The sequence below is a fragment of the Ochotona curzoniae genome, unplaced genomic scaffold, assembly GCF_017591425.1.
Source record: "Ochotona curzoniae isolate NIBS_2020 unplaced genomic scaffold, NIBS_Ocur_1.0 contig_3819, whole genome shotgun sequence".
NCBI classification, from domain to species: domain Eukaryota; kingdom Metazoa; phylum Chordata; class Mammalia; order Lagomorpha; family Ochotonidae; genus Ochotona; species Ochotona curzoniae.
In genome coordinates, this window is record NW_024466004.1 from 52,760,268 (window position 1) to 52,787,511 (window position 27,244).

Genomic DNA, 27,244 nt, shown 5'->3' on the forward strand with positions numbered 1-27,244 from the left:
GCACAAACTGATCAGTTGAATCAGTAAGGAGATATTGGGCAGCATTCAGAAAAAGCCATAATACAAAGGCCAGCATCAAGGTACAGTGGATTAAGCTGACACCTGCAATGACTTCTGATCCAGCCACCCTAACAATGTGCCTGGGAAAGTAGCAGATACCCTTAAGTAATTGGGTTTCTGCCACGCACCTGGAAAACCCAAATGAATTACCATTCTCTATTTCTCTCTACCTTCCCCTGCTACCATACATGTGTACTGTTTTTATAACTCTACATTTCAATAACAGATTAATATTTTTTAAAAAGACAAATAAGAAAAAAGAAAGAAAAAAATTACAAGGCAAGTGCAACCTTGATGCTAATGATGGTCTAATGTTCTAACTATGGAAAATATGCAATACATTATTTTATAGACAATGTTTATATGATTGTCATAGGGAAACCATTTCTCAAAAAAACTGTTAAAGTTTTCATGTGTTCTACCTTCATTAAAATTAGAGTCAAAATGGACTTACAGTGCAAAGCTTAGATTTTTAAAGGAAAAAATGTGCATAAAATAAGAGTAAACAGGAACATCATTTCTTTCCCCATGTGCCTTTTAAAGAACCTTGAACTGGACTATCTGTATGCACTTTACAATGAAACTCAACAGGCAGCTGCTGAGTCCCTGCTCCATGGGTATGAAATGAGAAATGCAAAGAGCTATTGAACACTGCATTTTCTCAGTGGAACAGCACACACACATTTAGCGCAAGGGGTGCTGCCACTGAGACATACTGGGAAAATTCAGTGTTCAACAGCCTCTATTTCCCACCTCTCAGACACAGTGTCATTCCTGCTGCTGCGCTCAGTTTGCTGTGTTCCATAAAACAAGGGAAAGCACTTTTTAAAACCCAGCAAAACAACCACAGTTGGAAGTGAGTTGCTTTACTTTCAGACATGCAAAAGGACAAACTCAAATGCAAACCAACTGAAGAAACTTCTCCACATCCTGTCCTTTACTGTGAGTTTCCAAAACTGGAAAGAAAAACTGTCCCAGGAATATCCAAATGATGTGAGCTGTAAATATTATGCTTGCCTTCACATATTTGTTTTACAGCATTGGCTATTTGTTACATTAAATATTCCCTTTATTCCAAGTTACGGCTTCTATTATTTATTTATTTTAACAAAAGCAAGTCCATGCCTACATGATGAATCAGTATTTTAGCTCTTCATCTTTGCTGATCAAAAGTGCAAACCTGGAGGCGTGGGTTTTGACGCTCAGTGTCTGTGGAGCAGTGCTACCTGATAGCCATCATGCTTTAAGCGTGATCTATTCGGGCCAGTCTCAGACTCCAAGCAACAGGAGGGAAAAACCCAAGAAACAGAGGAGAGAAGAACAATACAAGACAACCTGGAAGTCATTTTGCTCCATCTTCACCATGGGAGTTAATTGTGAAGAAACATTTTTCTAAAGGGTGCCATCAGTAGTTTTGTAACTACACCAACAAATTGCACAGGAGAATACCTTGCAAGCATTGTTTAGAAATGACTGTTCAGCATAGAAGCCGTAATCACTAGCACATCATCTGACACTTATCAGAAGGCAGTGCTGCAAGCAGATAGCAAATGTTTTTTTAAAAGTGTTTCACATGAAAACTCAGCTATTCCTCTACTAAAGAAAAAAATGCTTTAAAAAAATAAAAGAACTCAAAGCTCATTTCAACATCAGGTTCAATCAGAGCAGTTAAGGTATTCTGTCTTGTCGAACAACACTCTGCTGCAATGGTACTCGGGCTTCTTGCTCTGATATTACCACCATCCCTTAGCATGCAGTATGCACTTATACATAACAATTGCAAAATCCAAGCTCATATCATCCATGTGACTTCCACAGTTCTTTTCCTAGCACTGTTTCAATAGCTAACCAAATGGGAAGATATTTGTTTTTCTGCTGGTGTGCTTGTGCTGAGAGTGTACATAAAATTCCAGTGGCCTTGCTGAGTACTTCCTGCTGTTTATGGGCAGAAGTGAACTCCATGTGGCCATTGGACTTGGAGCTGTTTCTTGTCCAAGTACTTCAACCTCAGGTAAATGTAAAAACGAATACTAGCTATTGATTAGAAAGACCATGTAAAGCAAAAACATCAAACATACAAACTGACCTTAGTAGTACAATGGATTCACTATGTATTATATGGCTACACTTAACAAAGTAGCACAGTGTATTCACTATCTGTTATATGGTACCAATAAAACTTACTCTGATATTTTACAGTACCTTCAATTTTAAATAATGCATAAATACTCTGTCCTTAGCACTAAAAACAACTGTAAATAACTGAGCTATACATGACAGGAATAATTCAAATCTTAGCCAAAATTGATGTTGTTAATATTTTTGTGCTAGGCAGTAGATAAGATTAAGTTATATCTATGTTCTCTTACCAGCTTTGAGTGTTAAGTGATTAACTTTAAACATATGTTTAGATAACAAGAGCTGCAAATTGTTTATTGCACTTCAAAGATATTTTATGGACATGCAGGAAAGTATACAGAAAAAAAAAAACTAGAGCATTTTTAAAATGTGATTTCATTTAATTTTTAAAAAACCAGACTCATTCATTCTACTATTTCAGGATTGTTCCTACAATCTGTTTGTCTCACTTTGTGTCTCAGAAGTCAGAACTACAAGCTTCAGAAGTCAGTTCAGATGCTTATCTGTGATTTCTCTTTGTAGAGCTCTTCAGGGTCAAATCCATTACAGCATGTGTTCAGACTGACTTTGCACACTTAACTCCCCTGGGCTTTCAGTGACATACTCCGCATTTCACCTAAGGACCTGCTATCCATAGACACAAAAGATGTTAAAAATGATACATATGAGAAAAGAAAGGATGCATGAAAGCGTGCTCATGCTTACACAGTATGTTCATGATTGGCTAATTCACAGCTTCTTAAATGGTTGAATAAAGACTTGACACCATATTTTGAACATTAAAATCATTTTACCACTGAATGATGATATTGCGTACCCAAGTCAAAGATTCATGAAGTGTTGCCTCCACAGACTTCCTGTGAAAGACAGCAACATAATCTTTTCCTTGCATAATTTGCCACTCAGGGAATGTGTGGCAGTAGACAAAGTTCACCAAACATTGGCAACTGATTCAGAAATAGCAAACACAAAGCAATTTTCTTTTCCCTCAAGGAATACAATACACTGAGCTTTGCGATCATGCTACTTGGATTCTATCAACGTGGATTCTCTTGCAGGATTTATTATTTTTAGGATACAGCCTGACATGATTTTCTACTCTGACAATTGATTAAAGGAGAGGGTCCCAGAAAGTGACAGTGTACAAACAGATGGAGTTTATTTGCTATTCCTTCAATTTGTCTTTTATTATTTCTTAGGAAGCTGAATAAAATATTACATAGGTAGAAAAATTTAAGAAAATATTTAAATCATTGTCATCGTAAGTGGTATTGCAGAAGCAATATGTACATGATGTGTTGCACCTTTTTTATTTAAAAAAAAAAAAGTGTATCAAAGGAAATAGTAAGAAGGCAAAACATTTACCTGGCACAGATTCAGTATTTTTTGCCACATGGCAATATTTAACCAAACTCTCTCCGTGAGAGACAGGGCTTGTTCAACATGTACTCAAAAGCAGCTGGACCATTGTTTCAGCCCCTCTTTTCTTTCTTCCTTTGCAATCTCATACACGTGGAGATGCTAGGAGTAAGCTGCCTGTCCTGTCCTCTCTCCAGCTCTCTCCACCCCCTGTTTGATAGGAAGTGAGGAGAGATCTGATTGATGTATTTGATGCATGCTCCCACTGTTTAATTGTACACAGAGAATTTTTAAATATGCAACTTTTAACTCAGGGAAGTAAAATTCTTAAAGCATAAAACAAGCTGCCACCTGTTCTTCCAGGAGTTAGTTCAAGTTACTTTATTATTAACTTCTACATTCATCTGTTCAAGCACAGAATAATTTTTGAATCCTTAATTTTTATTTGAAAGACAAAAAGACAGAGGCACGTAGAGATGGAAAGATGGGTATCCCACATGCATTGCTTCCCAAATGTTCACAACAGCCAGGGAAAGAGAATTCAATCCACTTGTTCCACAGGAGGGTCAGGGATCCAAGTACCTAAGTCATCATCGTCACATCCAAACTTGAGGCCAGGTAGTCTCAATGGGGGTTGGATGTCCCAGTGCCATTTTAACCACTGCTCCGATCCCCAGCACTCAAGTTCAGACTTGAAGTATGCCCTTTGACCTTTTATAACCTTCTGGCGCTCTTTTGCCTTGCACAATCAATCAATATTTTCTCCAAAATGTTTTCTTTCCTTTCAACTTCTACCATCCATTTCTTGCCTTCCAACACTCTTGTGTAAGTCCATACCTAGTTGACTTCCAAGGTGTTGGAAACTTGTTTCACCATTTGTGAGATGGTTATGAACTGTAAATGATAGGAGAAATTGCCCCAATTTGCAAGATAATAAGCTATTTTGCCCCAGTTTTACAAATATTGAAAAAAGACAAGAAGCTTCCTGGCCAGAGACAAAGGGACGTTCTCACTGCAGTTGCAGGAAATAGCCAGTGTCACCTTTCATGTCAGTTCCCTAAGCCTTCATTCCCACTTGGCACTGTGGAACAGTCAGGTGACTCTTACATACACAGTGGATTTTATTTCAAAAATTGAATACTGTCATTAGAGAATCTCGATCTTTTATAATGGACAATAATCCTTCTGAAACTTAGCCTAACAAAGACACATTTACAATGTCAAACAATAAATAAACCTGCCCTTTGCTTCAGAAGGTGACTTGACTCAAAGTTGTTTGTTATTCAAACCTCCATGGAAAATGAAGTTCAGAACCCTTGCTCTCAAGACGTACAGAACCGCAAGCTACTCACAGGGGGTTCGTAAAAATCTACAAAGCGCAGTTACTTTTATCCCCACTTCACTGAACTGTTGTAAACATTAAATAACATACAAGGAAATGTTTGCGCAAAATCTGAACTAAACAAACGTATGCTTAATTTTTTACTGCATCACTCAAGCCCTGCACCTTCTTACCCAGTCTGTGTTGAACAGCTATTTATCTCTTATGCATATACTAGAATTGCATTCACGCAGCATGATCTGCTTAGTTTCCACTACGAAAGGAATTGTTATCTCTACAAGATTTCACATATTCTAACTGAAGCCCCTCCACAGTTTTACTTTAATTCCAAACTCCTTGAGCAGCCAGCTGAAGCCCTTCTAACTTCAAAATTCCCACCCATCATTAAAGGTGCAGAAAACTTCCCTTCTAGCTACTCTATATTTGCGTAGACACCGCAGTATATACCAGATTCCCTTCCCCTTGTTACATTTACACATTGATGGATTTAATTTCTCCAGACTGATCTCTCATTTGAATTCTTTTTGACATTTCCACATAGCTTTTTTGCTTTCCAAGTAAAAGCCAATTACACGTACAAAACAAATAATGTGAAAACCTAGTACTACTATACAACTGTCAGAAAGAACTCTTCTTTTTCCCCAAGGTGATTACACAAGGCTTTATTTACTTCCTTATTTTTCACTTAACAAGTCTTGTGCCTCAAATCATCTGCAGAGTTCTTCTTTTTTTAATCCTGAAAATAACTGTTCCATGTGGGGAAAGAACCTGTGCTTATAACTGTAGCTAACTCCCTGAGCCAAACTGAAGTAAGTAGAAACTGGAAGTTAATACACTCTTTCTGGGTAAGTGATCTAAGCTGAAGTGAATTGAAAATTCAGCACAGGTGTCTACCTGTCACCAGAAATGCCTATCATCCCTGATGCTGTGGGTTACAAAACTTCAGTAAAAGGAACAGGATGAATTAAGCTGTTATTTGAAATGGCATGAGTCACTTCTCTATAGGCAGTCCCATAGAGGATACAATTCAGATCCCAGGATAAGTTCCCCAAGGAAAAATGTATCTCAGTTTTGGGGCAGTTTTCTTGCCACTCTGGCGATTTTTAAGTGATCCAAGTATAATTTCAAGCCTAGAGTTAGGCCAAGAAGCATGGTTATCAGAGAGCTCAGAGAGCAGCAAGTACAAAGGAGCACAGGGCCTCATGGGAGGTCTGAACTGAAATCTCAGTGGGAAACTCAATTTTTACCTGAGTCCATGTCATAGGTACATCTCAAAGAATAGCATTATTGGTGATACACCATAATACCTGCCATCAACAGGTTAACTACATCATTTGGGACACGGATGCCTTCAGTGGGGCCAAAGAAGCACCTTCCTAGTGCCAACATGCCCAACAGAATTCTCCGCAATAATGTAAATGATTTCATCAGGTTTCCCAGTAGGAGAGTCACTGACCACAAAAGGCAATTGGGCCCCTGAAGTGGAGTTAGTTCACCTCAGAAATGTCTTCTGCTCTACTTGACCTTGATTAACTTAAGGAGTGCTGGTGACTAGGGGCTGCTGTCCTGGGTGATATATGTCCAGAGCACATTGTGCAGTTGCCCATATTTTCATGATTGTAGTTAAATGAATTGATACAAAATGTTCATTTAACCTTCATACAGGCCATAGAATCAGGTCTTATCACCTGGATGAAGAATCAGAAACTGAGCTATTTCCAATAATTCACACAAAATTATATATAACTAATAAGTGGCAGAATATGAATTCATTTATAAGTTTTACTAATTATAATACATCTTTCCTTTTATTCATACCAATTATCTTCACGAAAACAAGTTCAAATTTCTGAATGTGTCATGAACACACTTTATGAATTAGTCTCAATAAACACCATCAGTCTCATCTTCAGCACCAGGCTATACTCTCCCTTAACTTCAGGAACATTGTTGTTCTCCAACTGTAATACATCTTCCTAACTCCTCATCTTTCAGTTCATTCTACCCATAGCCTACAAGACCCTCCTTCTAATCCCCATCTCATGTGTACCTGATGAGTCCCTATATTATATTTTACCTGTCTTTACATGTCCATTATTTTTTGTCTACAATATGAGCTAAAGAGTGTCTTATCCACCATGTGCTCCTGGTGTGTGACACTCTCCACAGTCAGTATTCCAGAAATATTTGGTGACAGCTAAATGAAGAAGAAACTGAAAGAATGTAATTGGCCATATGCTCACAGAGCTTTATAGTATATAGTCCTACACTGAGAATTGCTAGGACAATGAGTATATTAAGGAAACAAAATCTCTTCCTAAGTATATCGAAAAAAATGCTTTGGGCCCAGCGTCGTAGTTCAGCAGCTAATGTCCTCGCCTTACATGAGCCAGGATCCCACATAGGTCACCAGTTCTAATCCCGGCAGCCCTGCTTCCCATCCAGCTCCCTGCTTGTGGCCTGGGAGATCAGTCAAGGACGGCCCACGAGGGAGACCCAGAAGAGGCTCTTGGCTCCTGGCTCTTAGCTTCGGTTTGGCACAGCACCAGCCGTTGAGGGCACTTGGGGAGTGAATCAGCAGACAAAAGATCTTCCTGTCTCTCTGCCTCTCTATATATCTGACTTTACAATAAAATTAAATAAATCTTAAAAAACTGTCTGCTTTAACACCTTTGTCAGGAGAAAGTGCACGTATGAGCCAGGCTGTCAGAGGAGACGAACAATGCTCATGTCCAGGAGGAGTAAACGCAGAAACACTTTCAACCAGAGTAGCTTGCATTTTGCACCCAATCTCTAGAAAACGGAATGACGAACAGCTTGTCTAAATTGGGGCCACAGCCATACCTCCCATCTCCTAGACTAGAATGTGCTAAAACATGGGGGAGCAGGATGCAACCATAGTAGCATCTAGCTAGGATTCGAGGTTGCTTCTTTTGTCCATGGAGATATGTGGCAGATTCATTCTTTCCCAGTTGGAATGTTCACCTTACTGGTACCAGCCAGCTGTCTGTTCCTCTTGGAAAAGACCCAGGAATTGGCTACTAACTCAGTTTTTACAAAGACTCTGGGTGGGTTGATTTACAAACGTATTGTTCTATTGAAAAACAAAATTCCTCAAATATCACTGCCACACATGCAAGCTTGAAAATATCACACTGTATCTTTGAGCTTCCATAACTATGAAAAAGCCATGCCTCTGCCAGGAGTCAAGAGTTTAGACAGGCAGTTTCTATATTCTCTCCAATGCTGTCCCAATGTTCATGGAGTAGTTGAGCCAGCTCTGAGAGTCTGGGAACAGTCCTAGTCAATGGTTCTCTAATCTGCTTGAAGATTAGGACTGCCTAGAAGATTTTTAAAATACAGATGTCACGATTTTACTGTCATTCAACTTAATACTTTTTAGGTTTTATCATGGTGCAACAACAATACTCGTTCAGTAAAAGTTATACTTCTAATTTTGAATTTGACCTTTTCCAGAGCTAGTGATATGTGCTGTAGTTCCCACTTTCTTTCCTCTCCTCACAGTTCTCCTCCCCCACCCCTTCCCTCACTGCCCCTCCTCTCCTTTTCTCCCCTTTCATCTCCTCTCACCTCTCTCTTTTCTCTCTCTCAAAATTTTGGTGAGTGACAATGACCTGCAAATCCCCAGCTGTCACAAACCATGGGAGAAAACAACCAACGTTCTACAACACACTGTAAGATATCAACTTAGCAGTTTAGGTGTATTGAGTACATATCTCAAATCTTCAATGTATTGGCTTATTGGAACAAAACCATACTGCATGCTGAGGACACTCATGTCACCCTTTATCTATTCTGTGGTGAGGCCAAGGGCACAGGTATTTCATAAAATCTCCCCAATGATTTTAACATGCGTCAGTGGCTGATGCCCAAATCCACAGCCTAACAATTAGTTTCGCTAGAAAGAAGGCTTCTGGCGACACCAGCATTGCAACTGACTTTGGAGAAGCAACTAATAGAGGGAGGTATTCAGAAATTACATATAAAAGAACAGTGGACTTTGGGGGAAAAAAGAGCGTTAATCACTAGCTGAAGAGTGTGCAGTATAATTTTATATCAACACATTTGCCCCAGCAATTATCCATGGTTGGGGATATGTTCATTTTACAACACCATGTTATTCCTACTACTGTGATTTGTTGTTATCATCCAATTCAACAAAGCAATAACGGGATGTTCGTAAAGTACACTCAATCTCTGGGACAGATACAGAGAATGAGATAAGAAAACATTTACAGAGTCTAGAGGGGAAGAGACACAAACAGCTTAACATGATGTGTAACTTGCAGAAACACATACAAGTACAAATGTGCTATGGGAGTTCTGAGTATAAAAAAAGGAGTGAATTAAATTAATTCTGTCAGAGTAAAGTCAAAGGCCTTACAACGGTCCACCAAGCCCCTGATCAGACACTCCATTACCTCTGACCTCAGCTCTTACTACTCCCTCGTCATTTATTCCGTGTGAGGTGTCTTCTGGCTGTTACTGTGACACTCCATGACATGCTCCCAGTGCAGAGCTTTGCTTGCATGTTCTAATATAACCACAGAACAATGCCTACACTGACTTCAAGCCTTTTCATATACATGATCACCCCCCATTAAGCCCTACCTCGCTGATCCTATTAAAACTGAGATCTACATCTAGGCTCTACCTTTAGTGCCCCAAACATGCTTACTCTGTTTCGTTATTTCCATGGCACATGTCATATTGTAGGATGCAAATAAATTTATTTATTATGCTTTTTTATTGTCTTACTGCCTATACTAAAATGTGAGCTTCAAGATTTCATAGAATGTTTGGCCAAATGATAAATTTCAAAGTGCCTGAAATAACACCTACCATGTGCTAGCACTCAACAAATTATGTCAAATTAAAGAACAGGAAGTTTGCAGATTTTTAAAGACTGCAGTACAGCAATTTCAGCTGCCTCTTGGGATGCCTACACCTCATGCCAGAGCACCAGCAGATACTCTGCTTTTGACACATGTTCTTTCTAATACATCTAGAAAGGATAATGATGCAAATACTTGTCCCTACCAGACACTTGGGAGAACCAGGTACAGTTCTGGGCTTCTAACTTTGTTGTGGTCTAGCCCTGGCTATTGCAAGCATTTGGAGAGAGAACTGGTGAATGGAAGATTTGTCTTTCTTTCTCTGCTTCTTCCTCCCTCCCTCCTTCACTACCTTTCTAATCATTACTCTTCCATTTTAGTAAATAAATAAATCTATTTTTAAAAAAGTCATTACTTTCCTTTTTTTTCTAATGTAATGGAATTTGCTATTTGGTAGCTAGTTGAGATGTTGAGCTGAGACAGCAGATAACAGTCCCCTGTGCTTACAATGGAGAAATGAAAACCCATCCAACTCTGTGTGGAGTAGTGAGTCATCTCTCCAAGCAGTCAGTTGGTCAAAAGCATTTATTCACCAGCTATTTATTACTATGTCAAGGAAATATGAATATTGAAAAATCTGACCTCAAAGAACTTCAAGTGTGGACAAAAGAGATGAGGTTAACACAGAACTTAGTGCGAGAGGCAGGATATGCTGATCGTAACAGTGGAGAGAGCAGTATGATTTTGAAGTCCTCAGATGTTGTTTTTAACATGACATGCAGGACAGAAACTCCATCCATTCTGGCCTTGGGCAGCAAAGACACAAGATGACACTAATCAGTTCATTTACCAAAGATGGGGTTTCTAAATCTGGCCTCTAATAAGCTGCTCTCTTTCACAAAATGCCTGTCAAGGGGGTTGAGAGATGTCATTAAGTTTTCTAAGCACACTTGGACTGACTTTTCTGATAACCTTTACTCACCAAATCAGGCATGAAAACCACTGAACAATGCTTAAAACACTTTTTATTTTTTCTTATTTTTCCTCCTGATTTTAAGGCTTGCGGTTATTTGTTCTGAGCTTCATGCAGTACAGTACATTTCAGGAGAGGCATGCAGAGCAGAGCTCAACAACAACTTAGCAACAGGGCTACCCCTTTAATGCTTGTGCATTTCTCTCCTGTAAATGCAAAATAGCTTAGATCAAAAATGCATCATTGGTTCCACATGGAGGTGAGTGAATGATTTGTTCCTAGGAATAAAAGCCCTCAGACAAACAGTGCTAATGGATCCCACCACAGAGCAGTTGGTGACAATAACTGAGTTAATTTTAAAGAAGGGAAATTAAATAGTAGTTGCAATAGTCCTAGCCACTCTTAATTATTGTGATGGCAAATTATGAACAATTTCCTGTCACTTTCCCTTCTAAAGCAATTATTGATGTTTGCCTTATGGCTGAACTGGGCTGAAAACTCTCTAAGCAGGAGGCTGTCTGATTCAATGCTTTGTGGGCTCATATTCAGAAAGCCATTTGGCCTGCAAAGTTGCTGGATTATCTGTAAACACAGTGAAAGGAGACAGTGATTGCATGAAGCAGAGGGAATGCACCTGAATGCCAATAAGGCAAATGTCATGACAGGAACACAAAGCCAGCAATCCATGTGACCTTTTAGATAGAAACCAATTTACTTTGGTACCCATCTCAAACAGAAAATTATGCTGTAATTCCTCATGTCAATACATAATTTATTTTGTAATAAATAATGACCCACATATTTGCGGAGTCCTATGACACTCTCAGGCACCCCTCTCTCCAGCACACACAGCTGAATCACTGCGGATCTTTGTTTTTAATGTCATTCTCTTCACTAAGCTTGGTGATGGCTGAGAAAAGCATTGTAGAACTGAAAGACACTTTCTATCTCTGCAAAGAAACCTCATTTATTTTCTTATTTCCAAATTACCTATCAGGCTGGAGGATTCATGAGACTGAATTAAAGAATAATCCACGAAACGCAGCATCAAGCCCTATTCCAGAGCACATTTCCTAATAAAGGAAAACCTCTGCATTTAAAGCAACATTAAAATCAGGCAGTGAATCAACACAGGAGGATTCTGTCTTGTCCGGTGCTCTCACCGCCTTAAGTGCATCTGCTTCTCCACAGGAGGTCTGAGGACTAGGGCTGCTTACCAAAGTCATCTCACTCTCTATTTAGGATGCAAATAGAGGCAGTGTTCAGCATCTCCACCCTTTTGCCTCCAGGTCAACATTCTGAATCTCCCCGGAAGTTGGCACTGACAAGAGACACTTCCCAGCTGACAGCTGGTCATGACCTCGCTGAAAACAGTTGGGGGTCTTCCCTGAGCCTTGAGCCACAGGTGACCTCATCACTGACCGAGGCATCACAGCACGCAGTTAGCCTTCTCGCTCCACGGCCTCTGTCAAGGACAAACGTGGCTAGCCAAGCTCTCACACGGAAACATAGGGGAGACAGCCCTATATGGGAAGCCAGGCTTGGCATCAGTGCCAGCATGCCCTATTTACTGACTACTTGGAATCACTTGCTTGGATAAGTGAAGAGATTTGGGATGTTAGTGGCTAAGATCCAGCATCTTTAACAGGTTTCAGGAAAATTGAAAATGAGGGCAAATCCCAAGCCTGGGAAAAAAAAATTAGAAAAAGAACAGGATATATAACAGCTTACAGACTATTTTGAGATTATTTATTTTCTGTCCCTGGCTGGCATCTATACTTCTAAAGAAATAACATTGTCAATATGACAGATCATAATCTGTCCTTTGGAAATAGCCACCATGCGTGCTCACGCACACATACACACACACACACACACACACACACACACACACACACACACACACACAGACAAGAACACACATCTCAAACTGAACCAAACCAAACACATTTCCTTAGCTTCACAGAAGTGATGGCTTACAATATAGACAAAATAAAGGCTCCGATTCAAGTACAACATATTGAGAAGCAGGAATCAATACCCAGAGAAGGTTTTACATAGCCCTCATATTATTTTTAATGAGTTGTTGTAGAGAACTCCACAGCAGAATGAAGTCTAGGATTCTCTGAAGGCTAATTGGCTGCATTCCTCCCTCCAACACAGTGGTTTCTGTTCTGTTTGAAAACATATACCAAGACCTAAATCAATGAATCAATACAAACATATGGACCATCTAACAGAGTCCCAGTAGAAAGATCTCTGAAGCACGTTAGGGTAAAAATTTTTCCCAGAATATGGTCAACTCATGTCAGAACTGCCGTGTCCAGCTTGAGACTGAAAACAAAGTTCTGAAGGAGCTTCAGGAGTCTCAGTGCACCCAGGGTAATCCGTCTGCATCTTTGTGATTCTTTTGTCAAATAAAAGCCTATCAGGATGTTTACTTTTTTGAAATTGAAGCTTTGTGAGACTATTGTCAAATTTATACTGACAAAAAAAATACATGTGTATTTTTTTTCTTGTAAGATTTTATAAAGAACAATATTTAGGTGGTATAGGATAGTGCTACTATTTAAAGAAACAAGCAAATATAATATTAGAGAATCAGATAAAGATAAATCCCTAAACTTCAAAGGCTTATTATTTGCACAAGTTGAAGTAAAGGGAAAACCGCTGACTTTCCTACAGTCTTTTAATAACTGAAGGGTTATTTTTTGAAAGCGTCATTGCCAATTATTCTCCTTTGTTAACTGAAGAGAGAGTTGGTAGAACTGGTTTATACTAACGCATGAAGTATTTGGATAATTATGTACAAATAAATGGCCTTCTCCTTGAGACTGCTGCTGTAGCACAGCAAGTTAAACTGCCACCCCCAAGGCTGGTATCCCATTTCGGCACCAAGCATCAGTTTAAATCCCAGCCCTTCCATTTCTGATCTAGTTTCCTGCTGATTAGCCTAGGAAAACAGTGTAGGATGGCCCAAGTACTTGGACCCTCCCACCCACTCCATAAACCTGGATGATGTTCCTGTCTCATTCTCCACTTGGGGAGTGAACCACAGGATGTAAAATTTCTGTCTGCCATCTGTCTCTCTCTCTCACACACACACACATTCAGCCTTTCAAATAAATACATATTTTTCAAAGCTTCTATTGTGTCTGTTACAGCTTTCAATGATTCTGATCATCTTTTTGGCATGACATCAAAGTAAATTAAGTAATTATCCCAAGAGTTGCCACAACTGCAAAAAATTCAAGTTTGGATTTCCATAGTGAAGCCAAAAAGGAAAAAAGAAATTGTACCAAAATTTCTCCTTTTCTGTCTTATATTTCTATCTCTACATTAGATGCTCTTTTATGAAAATGGAGCTATGTTCTCTGAAATAACAAATTAAACTATCATCCCAAATTAATATTTAACTGAATTTGTTTCTCTCATTAGCTAACATACCAACTGGAAAGAATCCATGGAATGAGGCAAAAATAAGTAAATTTTAATGAGAATTATTTTTTCCAAGAGGGATTTAGGGCTTAAAAGGAAAGACTCATGAGCAGCTGTGTGATGGGGGTCAAGGTAGCCGGTAATCACAATGAAATGTGAAGATGTGTGGAATGATTGAGACAAGTCTAGAAGGGATAACATTGTGGCTATGCACATCTATGGACATGATGACTCTTTAATTCCTCTAAGTGGAAGATCTTTTAAAAACACCACTGCAAGTAACACGACTTTCTATCACCAAAACTATCTGTCCCTCCCTGTCCCACTCAGATGTGGTACTCACAGTCCCACTCAGATGTTTTGTTTGTTTGTCTTGTTTTGTTTTTTTACTTCCCCAGCCATATCACTTCATCCACTCTGCTTCTTGTTTTCAATCCATGCAACTTCTATCTCACTTTCATCTTTCATTTTACATTCTAAGTTGATGACCAAAGCCTTGGGACACTGCACCTGTGTGGGATACCTGGAAGAAGCCCAAGGCTTCACGTTGGTTCAGTGCCAGCCTCTGCAGCCTTTTGGGGAGGGAATCAGCAGATGAAGGCTTTTTCTTGTTGTCTCTCCTCTATATAAATCTGCCCTTCCAACTAAAATAAATAAATTTCTAAAAAAGTATTATTTTGCCCATTCTTGTATGCCTATTTTTTCACCATCACTCTCACTTAAAAATTGCTTGCTGATCCAAATGAAGCCAAATGTCTGCCTTGTTCATGGCTAAACCTGTATAACTGGATGATGTTAAGGAAAATAACAGCGTTGGCTTTGCTCAAAGTTCATTATGGCTAAATGAACCACCTGGCCTACCAAACTAACCACACTGTTCTGTCTGGACTCTCCTAGCCTCCTTCAGTTTTAGGAACTTCACAGATCTAGACCTTTCTGCCAAGGACTTGTGCACTATTCAAGGCCTCTTTTCACTTGAGCTACAATGTCAACACCTGAGACAGATACTTCTTGATCCTATCTGCATATGGCCTTTATCTCCAAATTTCATTAAAATGCTGTACAGTTGCTGTTTATTGCCCTAATAGTTAATCACAATTAACAGCTATGTATTTGTTGGTTACTATTTACTTCTTTGTTTTCCACCCAAAACTAGTTCCATTCAGATCTAGAACCATGGTTTGTTAACCATTTATACTCTTCATAGTGACTCTGAGATAGATATATTCAGCAAAATTTGTTGAAGGAGTAAATAAACAAATGGATGTACAGTCTTATCTTTTTGTGACCAAGAATGGTCCTATCTACATACCTTCAAAATTCTCAGAGCATTGCTATCCATTTGTTTCTTTATTCAATCAGAATTCCTTTAAGCAGAGATTTCTAATGGAAATGCTGGCACAGACTCTGCTTCAGCAGCATAAATGGCATCAGTATCTGACATGAGCCCCGATGTTGCCATTGGCAACAATTAAATTAGCTATATAAAAGCTGATGCGAGAGCTGCAGCATCCATTCAGTGAAATAACCATTCAGTCTTTCAGCAAACATGAGACTGACCTGTGACTGCGCTTTTAGTCCATGAGCAAGTGCTGAGCATTGTTTTACCCAAGACAAGGCATTAACACAGCTCCTGACTCCTGTTTCCATTGTTGCTTAAAAGGGTTTCTTAATTAATTGATTTTATTGAACCTCCACCAAGGCACATTTGTTCCTTAGTAAACTAATGGAAAAAGCTGAGAAGTTGAAGAGCTACTTTCATACAATACAAGAAAGAAGTGATGGAGGGCCTGTTTTATGCTGTATGTCATTGTAAATGAAAGTGTAGTTGACATGATCATTGGCTGCTTAATGCCAAGAGAAAATATGAGCACACAAGTAGAATCCTGAGCTTGGCAAAAGGCGTTTTATTGCAACTAGTCTAGTATTCTCACACCCTTACATCTGTGTATTCCTAAGAACTCTGACAGTGTGAACTTTGTAAAAGCATTGAGCCAATATGACATGTTTCTGTGAAAGTAGACCAATCTAGTGAAAAAAAGCAACTGGTCATTGATACCTTATGATCATCTGATACCTTATCTGATACCTGATACCAAATGCTACCTATTAGCCTTATCTCATCTGATACACCCAAAAATCATTATGTACAAATTACTATGCCCATGTTGCAATGGAGAAAACTGAGTTCCAATTCTGTGACAACTGACTGAAATCATTAAAGTTACTGTGTAAAATATCTCGGGCTCAGAGTGGCTTATAAATAATGGAAATTTATTTCTCATTCAAATTGTTCCCATTCATAGGGACTGGACAGTTTGAAACCAGCAGATACAGCATCTGTTATCTATGTTCATAGACAAGCAGCAGAGGAAGCAGAGATCTCACAGCATTCCCTTCATTAAAGTAATAACAATAAAAAAATAATAATATACATCATGGTTCAAGCACCAAGACCAAACCACCTACCAAATGTCACTTCTCTTAACATCATCAACCTGGAAATTTGATTTCAATATGCAAATATGGGAAACTCACATTCAATTACCTTTCAACTTTATAAATCAAAACCCTCTAATTTCAAATTCTGTAACACAATTAAATAACCCAGGTAAGAAAATAAGTAGATGTAAACTAAAGCATCCATTTCTATGTACGTTATACAAATGATTATAAAAATAAAAGGATAGGACCTATCACTGTAGCCTAGTGGCTAAATGTGCTGGGATCCCATAAGGGTACCAGTTTTAAATGCCATTTAGGACCTCTCCCCATCCAGCTCTCTGCTGGTGGCCTGGGACAGCAGTCGAGGATGGCCCAAAGCTTGAGATCCTGTTCCCAAGTGGGAGACCTGAAAAAGGCTCCTGGCTCCTGAATTTGGATTGGCTCAGCACCGGCTGTTGTGGCCACTTGGGGAGTGAATCAGCAGATGGAAGATCTACCTCTCTGTCTCTCTCCCTCTCTGTATATCTGACTTTCTAAAAATAAACAAATAAATGAAAGGATAGCTTTGAGAGGGATTTACAGAACTGTAGGAGCTATACTACTTTGAAATGGAAGGAAAAGAAATGAAGTCACTTCCCCGAATAAGGAGAAGGGAAGAGCACACTTAAGCATGTGTGGGATAGAACTGAGAGGGAGGAAATAGTGACACCCTTTGAAACCATCGATGAGGGATGCTCAGTGGCTTGTAGTTCATGCATGCAACGCTGAATCAAGGAGTCTAGAGGAGTTTTCAAGAAGGTCAACAGTGTAAACCAGTCATTAAATAATGGACTGACAAGTTTTCATTGTAATTTTCAATGAGAATTTTGTTGCTCTCCTTTAACATAGCACCCCTTACTGAGGGGTGCTAATCAGACCATGATGAAGTAATGAGGTGGAAATCAGGACAAACTAACTTCTCATATCAAATTAGGAACTTCAGACATCTATTTGTGCCATTGCTGATAATCTTAGTTGTGGCTATTTGGTTTAGGTGGCACCTAACCGTTTTCCCCATGGAAGGGTATATATATTCCCTGTGTTTCTTGAAAAAAAAAAATCCTGAAACTGTAAGTGCTGCATTTGGGATTTTTAATCATTTTTTTCTACTTATTTACTTGAAAGGTAACATGATAGGAAAATAAAGACAGTAGGATGGGGAGCCAGAGAGAAACATCTTCCAACTGCTTTTTTACTTCCCAAATGCCTACAACAGTTAGGGCTTGGCCAAGCAGATGCAAGGAGTCAGGCGTTCCATCTGGAGGTTCTGTGTGAATGAAAAGGAACCCAGGTCTTTGGGGCATGATCTGCTTTCTCCCAAGTACATTAGTGGGAAGCTGGATCAGAAGCGGAGGGAGGACTCAGTGCCAGGTACTCCAATGTAGGATGTAGATGTTTTGCATAGTGATTTGACCTGTCATGCCACAATGCCCAACCCATATAAAACATTATCCTGTTAGTATTTGCACCCACAGAAAACCTTCAACTGAGACGGTTACTAAGGAGGTTGCCAAGCTGTGATTTTCTAATCCAATTTGGCTTTCTATTGTTGGTATGTATGAAGGTTTCTCCACTATTTTTTCATGTATTTTTCATCAATTTGAACTCACATATTCCTATTTGTTTGTACAGATTACTCTCTTAAAATTTTTTTAAGATTTATTTATTTTTATTGGAAAGGCAGATTTCCAGAGAAAAGGAAAGACAGAAAAAATGATCTTCCACCCACTGGTCCACACTCCAAATGGTCACAATGACTGGAGCTGAGCTGAGCTGATCCAAAGCTAGGAGCCAGGAGCCTCCGCCAGGTCTCCCATATGGTTGCAGGATCCAAAGGACTTAGGCTGCCATTTGCTGCCTTTCCAGGTCACAGCCATAGAGTTAGGTGGGAAAGGGAGCAGTCAAAACACAAACTGATGCCCAAATGGAATGTCTGCACTTACAGGTGGAGAATTAGCTCATGAAACCACAGTGCCAGCCTCTCATAATCTGAATCAGACAGAGTTGGCCATTGTGAGGCACAAGAAAGCAATGTGCAAGAAATCAAGTAGGAGTAAGGGTAAGTAAGAGACAAATGTGACAAGGCAACGTGAGTGGTTAAAGAGCTGGCACTTAGTGTAGAAGCTGAGCCACCACTTGGGATGCTGACACCCCATTATCAAAGTGTCTGGATTTGAGTCTCATCTGCATTTCCAATTCCAGTTTTCTTCTATAACACCCTGTGATACTGCAGGTGATGGCTCAAATACTTACTTCCTCGCTACATATTGGGAAACCAGATTGAGATCCAGGTTCCTGGCTTTGTCCTGGGCCCCAGCTGTTCCAGGCAGGTGGAGAAATGAGTGACTTAGTTTGTTTTCTATTGCTAAAAGACAGTAACACAGACTGACAAATTTACAAAGGAAAGAAGTTTATTGGAGTTGCATTTCTGAGACAGGAAGTCCAAATTCAAGGAGCCACAATGTGGGAGGACCTTCTTGTGGTGTCACAACATGGTGGAAGGCTTGACAAGATGAGAAATGGGGAGAAACAAGAGAATACAGGAGCGGGTGGACTTCACCTTTGTAGGAAGTCCATTCTTAGGATAAAAGACCCAATTACATGACACCAAATACATAGATCCACAGTAAGACAGAGTTCAAGGTAATATTTACTGGGCATCGTCAGTCATATGGGCATATAATGCTTAAAAGTCATATAATACTTAAAAAGCACAAGACCAGAGCTATTGCTTTCCACAATTTAACAGCTAAAAAATCAAAACCTTAACCCTTTGGCTTCAATGCCAATTAAATATCTAACCCAAGCTCCTTTATTTTAGAAACTGTCTCCCTAATAATGACACTACTATGGAAAGTCTCCTTTTCCTTGAAGGGTATCCATCACAGGAAATTTCCAAGATAAGCAAAGACTTGTGTATTTTAGATTTCTGTTTTCCATTGAATATGTTAACAAGATGGGTACATGCAAAATTATCAAGCAAAAAAATGGCATGGTTTACAGTTCTGATGCTTTTTAAGTTTTAATCTTGACATTCAATAGTTCTTCAGAGTAAATGGATTTATAGATAATATATCATAATCACTGATGATGTAAGAGTGATATTAGGTTGACTGGCCTGTTTCCTTGACAACACAATTTTAACTCCTTGATGTACTGATACAACGTTAATCTTAGTCAAAGACAAAGAATCAAAAATGGTATAAATACGAGCTTTACAGTCACTTTTGGAAAACACCCTACCAAAGTCTTTTTAAAATAGTGAAATAGAAAGAAAATGTTATTTCACTGTAAACTTACTATATTCCTTTCTGTTAATTAAACGATAAGAAACTACAAAATATTTGGATTCAAAGAGAGCAACTGGCCATTTTTAATGCTACAAATGCCTTCTGTTTGCCAGAATAGAATTTAGGTCATTTTCTGCTTCACAAAACTAGAAAGCCCTGTAAAATAGAGTCACAGCTACTCCCGTGCAGAAACCAGGCATTATTTAGTATCTTCCTCACGGTTCCTCTGGTTCAGCCCATTTTTATATTACAACATTTCTAGTAGCCTCATCCTGGCTCTCACAATGATCAGTCTAAATTTGCCAAGCTACATCTCAGTTTTCAACTATGGAGAAACATCACTGAGCCAAGAAAACTCCTTCTGTGTATATGCCAAATGTCACAGAATATTGAATGGGTTGCTGGAATCATTCTTGGGTGCAGGACCATCAATAATTAAAAACCAAAGCAACTGCTTTGGGACTGCTTACCTATGTCAAAAATAAAGGTGATTGCTTTTGAAAAACTCAGCCTACTTAATTTGGTATGATGTGAATGTAACCATTGCCATTGCATCAGCCTTCATGTTTGATTTTTGTTTATTAGGTATTGCAGAGGTAGGGGAGGAATACATATGAGGCAATGTATATTTTAGTAGATGATCATGATAACGTCTAAGTCTCAGAGATTCAATCTTAGCATTTGTAAGGAAATCGTAATGACTGATGAAATCTCGAGATAGAGCAAGCTGTTGGTCTATCTGTAGGAAACTGTCTTACAGCAACACCTAGTGGTCCCTCTGACTCTCCAAATACACATCCTGGGATCAGAGGTGATACGTTTAAAATGCTTCTTTTTAAGCAATTTTAAATAAGATATAGAATATTTTGGGTAATGAATGCTCTCTGCTTAAATTTCTCACATCTGCTTAAAGTTAGGAGTGAGTTTTCATTCGGTATAAATTTTGCAGAAAACATTGGATCACTAATCTGGTGATTCTACGACAAAATTTAAGAGCCTACTTGATTGCAATTACCAGTGAAGGCATGACTACTTCACACAAAGACATCATTCTGTAACCAAAAATGATTCAGTAAGAAGCTATTGCTAACGAGAGGCCAACTGCAAATTTTAAATAACATGCAAACTGCTACAGAGCAATGTAATAAGTTTCTTAAAATCAACACACATTCTGAGGTTAATTTGAGTCAAAATATTATTAAGTGAGTATCTCTGAAAAATCATTTGCCTTATTTAATGTAATTTAGAAGGATTCAGCTACAAGCTCCACAATTTCCTGATAATCTATTAGCCCTCAGACTGTGATGGTGCGTTTAAAATTCTCTTTTGTCAGGTGTTATATTGAAATCCCTTCACCTCTTCCGATAATATAATCATAAGTGGAGACATTCTTCTCTAATCATTTACAGTGTCTGCAGAGGTCTGCAGGATCACAATCTTCAAATTGATTCAAGAAATGTTGACATTTATACCATTCCCCAGTCGTGTTATAATCATTGTCACCAGCATGAATTTGTGAGGTTTCTATTTTATGTTCTTGTCAAAATCTGTGTCGCAAAAAATGAGACCGAAAAAGTTCAATGCTTTATGTGCTTGCTGAGAGATGATAATAACCCAGCTTCTCTGACCTCCTCGGTGTCTCAAAATTTAGTGGCTGCTTAGTTCTCGCTCCTTTTGCAGCCTCAGCAGCCTGCAAAGAAGCCAAATCATCAACCAATCAAAATGCAGAGCATAAAAATGGTTAGCAGCGTTCTCTTCTGCTACGCAGCAGGCTTGTGTGACATCTCTGATCCCTACACGGGCAGGAGGGTTGTCAGACACTATGTAAACCTTTCCTAGTGAGACTAAATGTAATGAAGAGCAAAGAACAATAGCACCTCTATCAAAAATTCTTAAATGCCCTATGGGTTTCATAATCAGAACATTTGATTTCAGCATTAAAGGTTTTGAAAACAAATACAATTACAAATTGTGCATTCCTGTCTTTACTGCAGCACCTTTACAGTGTGTGGCCCAGCCAAAGATTTTTCTACCTCCATTTTGCTCAGATTTTTTTTTATTATTAAACTGTTACTTCCCTAACTTTTCAATGCTGGATCGTTGAGTTTAGCATTTGAATATATAGGATAACTCTACAGAGATTCTTGGCTTTATTTTGCATCTGCTGCTGAAAGAAGACAGCACCAATACTTCTATGACATTCTTATTAGAACAGTTGCTCACCTTGTCACATTACCTATTAACTTTCAATGCATAAAAGTGACATTTTCTTTACCATTCTTTCATCCAAACCTGAATGTTAATGTCCTTTGCTCCCTATGTAAGTTTACAGGTCCGGAGGAATCTTTTTACTAACTTCTTAGACCCATTACCAGGCTTCAGACATTTGTCTGAAGACATTCCGCATTGGTCCATCAAAAAGTCAATTGGAGAGGGTATTAGCTGTCGCAGTAAAGATGCCCCCCATTCCTTATCAGTGAGCTTGGCTTCAACACCTGTTCCTGCTCCTGACTCCACTTTCCTGCTAGTGCAGACCCTGGGAGGCATGAGCTGACAACTCAGTCAGGCCCCTGACACTCATGTTGGGATACTTGGACTGAATTAACATCTCGCCCAGTGGCCATCACAGATATTTGATAAATGAGCCCACATATAGGAGTGCCCTAAATTGCTCACACTCTCTCTCTTTCCTCTCTCTTTCCTTATCATTCTTTCTCTCTCCTTACCTCTCAATTTTGAAATGAATTTGAGTAATGTGAAACAAATTCAGGAAACAAAGCAAAAATTTCACTATTTTTCACAATTTCTTTTAAATAGAATAAATCCTTATTTATTTGTTTTTGGGCCCGGCACAATAACATAGTGGTTAGTCCTCGCCTTGAACACACACGGATCCCATATGGGTGCCCGGCAGCCCCGCTTCCCATCAAGCTCCCTGCCTGTGGCCTGGGAAAACAATCCAGGACAGCCGAAAGCCTTGGGACCCTACACCCACGTGGGAGACCCAGAAGAGCTCCTGGCTCCTGGCTTCAGATGTGCTCAGCTCCAGCCACAGCGGCCGCTTGGGGAGTCAATCATCAGATAGAAGATCTTCCTCTCTGTCTCTCTTCCTTTCTGTATATCTGGCTTTCCAGTAAAAATAAATAAATCTTTTTTTAAAATGGAGATTTTGTTTATTTATTTATTTTTTACTGATTGCACTGCTGTGATTATTCTGTGGCTACCTCCTTACCTCCTACTCTCAAACACACATTTGCTTCCATCTAACTACATTTTTTATTATAATTTATGCTATGAAAGCATTTTATTTTAACATGAATCTAATGATAAAAATGTGATTTTTACATTGTACTTGTCCTTGCCCTCAAGTGCTATATTTTACCCTAGCGTTTTCTTTTAGGCATACCTTAATGTATACATTTTAAAAATAAGAGACAAATACAGCTGCAATGTAGTTTCATAATTCTATACAGACTAATGTCAATACAAGATAAGGCTTTAAGATTAATTGCTTGCATTCTGAAACAATGTGTACATATTGAGAGAAGGAACCTGTTTAAAAGCTCCTAATGAGTTTACAATTTCACATTTAGAGAAGCCCTAGTAAAATCACTAAAGAAACACCAAATGGTCCTAAAAAGCATCTATTGAATTCATACTCTCCAGGCAGTGCTTTCTAAAATGTAGAATTTCATCAGTTCTGAATTGAAAAGATTGATCTGCTTGTCATGTTGAATAGACTCTAAAAGTAGTTTAAGCAACAATTGACCCTGAGCACAGTACCAGCGGATTCTTCCGGGCATCGGGCCGAAGGCAGCTTCAGATTTCTAAGATAACGGAAAATGCCTCTGTTGTGAAAAGCAGCAAAGCAGCTCACAACAGACTGCAAACCTCAGGAGGATTTCCATAATTATGACTGAAAGAATGAGACTTCCTGGAAGTACGTGCGTATCAGTGCGGCTGTGTCTTGCCTCACAATTTCTTATGCCTAAAAAAAAAATCAATTTCATCCAATTTTCATAATTCTATTTGTTTCTTTATTTCTGACTGCCAGCCACTGAATTGAAGCTACATTACAAAAGGCAACCATGAGACTTTCTAATTAGTGATTAACCTATTTCTATTACTGGTTTGCAGTTTCTAATAGGAATTTCAAACTCCATTCATCACAAAGGCATAGATATTGGTAGAATGTGTAGGCTTTAGCCATTGATGTAAGATGGGTGAAATTCAAACAAGAAAAAGAAATAAAGCAATAATTAGAAAATGTGCATTCTCTAAATGAAGAACACTCCACATGAGTTATTCAACAGATGGGCACTGAATACCCAGTGCACCATCCTGGCGTGTCAACAGATGTTAAGAGCACAAGCCACTCACCATCATGGTACTTCCTGTTACTAACCCCTTATCCCCTTTGTCTGGCCGTGAGCAGTTTCCCTATTGCGGGCTCTGAGCTCCCTGTGAATGGATTTACTTTCTCTCCATTCAACATCTTCGGTAAAGGACAAAAGAGAAAGCGTGCACAGCCATCTTGAAGCTTACATTAAGCTACCTCTCAGTTCATGAATCATGGTGACCTGCAGCAGTTGGGCCCACAATTCATCCACCTTCCCTGGAGCCTCCATTGACATCTCTGACTCCTAGGCCAGGTGTCAAAGTTTACGTCTGTGAAGGAGCAAATGGGCAGTTCTAGCTGCTACAGGACATACCATCATCAAGCTCAGGGGCAACAGGAACAAAGAGGGGCTCCAGCTCATCGTTTCTGTAGGCTCCTCTTCTTCCTTTCCCAGCTGCCTAAATACTACAGTGTTCATGCTGCAGCATCAGATGTGGGAACAACAGCAACAGCCCACAATAAAAAAAGAAGTGAAGTTATAAAGCACAGCTGAGTGTGTGTGTGCATGAGCATGTGCAGGGGTTCACAGAAAGGGGTCTTCCACAAGTTTATGGAAGTTGCATACGACGGAAAAAAAAACATGGTTTCAACACTGAATGAGTCTTAGCAGATTAACTGAAATCCCAAGAGGCATGTTACAACAATAGTCTAAGAACAAGGGCACCAATGTTTGAAAAGATAATTTTTAAAGGAACATAATGCTTTGCAGATCAGTCAAATGCACCTAGTACAACTACAAGACCAGCAGTGAGTGGTGGGGCTGCTCTTTAAGGTCACATAAATCTCTAAGAAAAAAAAAGTTGATAGGGTCATGTCATCTAAGTCCTTTCTTGTTCCTCTATGTAATAATTAAGTTATACATATTAGAAATGAGACAAATGTTGCTATCTAATAAAAAGCTACAGGAAGCTCAGAAGACACAATCTATGTTCTCAACATACTACTTTGCGTGTGAATAACTGTCATCTCCTTTAGGTAAAGCAGATTGGCTAATTTTTGTAACAGGTTAGTACATTTATATAGTTTCCACCCAAAGGTGATGCTTCCCCATTAAATCACAATGATATTTCACATCTCAGCAACACAACCATAATCCTTTGCACATTTGCCCCCTAAGCAGTAGAAGATAATTCAGCAGTAATGTTTCTGAAGTTCTGTTGCTTAAACCCACCAGCAATTGTTCTCCTACTGTTTTGCCATTTATTTCCGAAATTAAATTTGCTAATTTTTAATTGTGCATGTTAAACAGAAAAAAAAATTTTATTCCATCCCAGGTGAGTTCTTTGTGAATGATGCATCGAGAATTTTAATATTCTGATTAAACCACACCATCAACTAAATCAAACCAGGAATACTTCAGAGATTTCATTTTTACTTTTATGTTTGGAACACATCCTTTGGTATCATAGATAAAATGATACCAGGCAGACACGCAGCTAGACATCTTTTCAAAGATCTTTACATTTTCTTTCTGATTGGATGACTAACCTATCACAAACTACTTTGGTCATACCAGTACAAAATTACTTTCCTTCACCTGTAACACTGCCATTATCCTGATTAAAAAGAAAAACATGAGAACTAAAGTTCACATTTGTCTCAACTGCACCAATACTTAATCTTATCTTTTTGATAAATTTTGTTAAAATTATATACCCATATGAGTACAGTGAAACTGAGTCTATCTTACATTCCAATTTTTTGGTTTGCTAATTTCACTGTTAGCTTATCTTTCTAACATTTCTGTAATTCTTCATTCTGCACAGAGACACAGTATATCCAATCTAAGTCTATATCATTTCTTAGATTTCTTGGCACTATTTCTGCATTTTTCAATTAAAGGGTTTCTTCCTAACATAGTACTTACGTTGCAAAAGTTCAGATTGTTCTTTATTAGAAAAAGAAATTATCCTTCAAAGTCAGCCAGCAATAAAAGTAAAGCAGAATAGCCTACAACAGGGGTGGGTCAGGCTGGGGGGAGGAAAGGTTGATGTCATATTGAGGGAGAAGTCATTTTGAACTAGGGAATTGGTATTCAAATTTAATAAATCTATGAAATACAGAAAACAATACTCTTCATCATCCTCAAGTTTCTTCTGTATGTTTCATTTTTAATCATAGTTGAGAAACAATACAACAGTTTTTAAATTTAGGTTAGAAGAACTTTTCTGTTCTTGTTTTAGTACTATATTGCCTAGGGGATAAAATAACAAATCTTTTATTATTTAAAAATTGAGTCTTTCTGGTAAAGATGGAGAGTGCAGTTCTTTAATCATTTCCTAGCAATTCAACCAGGACATACAATATGGACAACTGGGATCCAGTGTGGTAGCCTAGTGGCTAAAGTCCTCACCTTACACACAGCAGTTTCCCATTGCAAGATGGTTCTAATCCCAGCTGCCACACTTCCCATCCAGCTCCCTGCTTGTGGCCTCAGAAAGCAGTCGAGGATGGTCCAAAGCCTCGGGATCCTGCACTTTTATGGGAGACCTGGAACAAGCTCCTGACTCCTGGCTTCGGATCAACTCAGCTCCATCCATTGCAGCTACTTGGGGAGTGAATCAGCAGATGGAAGGTCTTCCTCTCTGTATATCTGACTTTCCAATAAAAATAGATAAATCTAAAAAAAAAAAATACAGAGTACTGTATAAGACTGGCTCATGAAGGCAGCATCTTCATATGTAGTCATTACGGATCTCAGTCCTAGACCCATTCAGGTGTGTGTTGTACTAGATTGAATTAACACATCTGTTCTATACAAATAAGCCTGACCCTAAGAAATAGAATCAAAACAGTGTCAAATATTAATACCATGTCCATCATGCACTTTAAAAGGATATAAGAAAGTCAAAGATATCAGTGTTGCCTTCAACAAAATCCACACTAAAGCCAAGTAGCAGAACT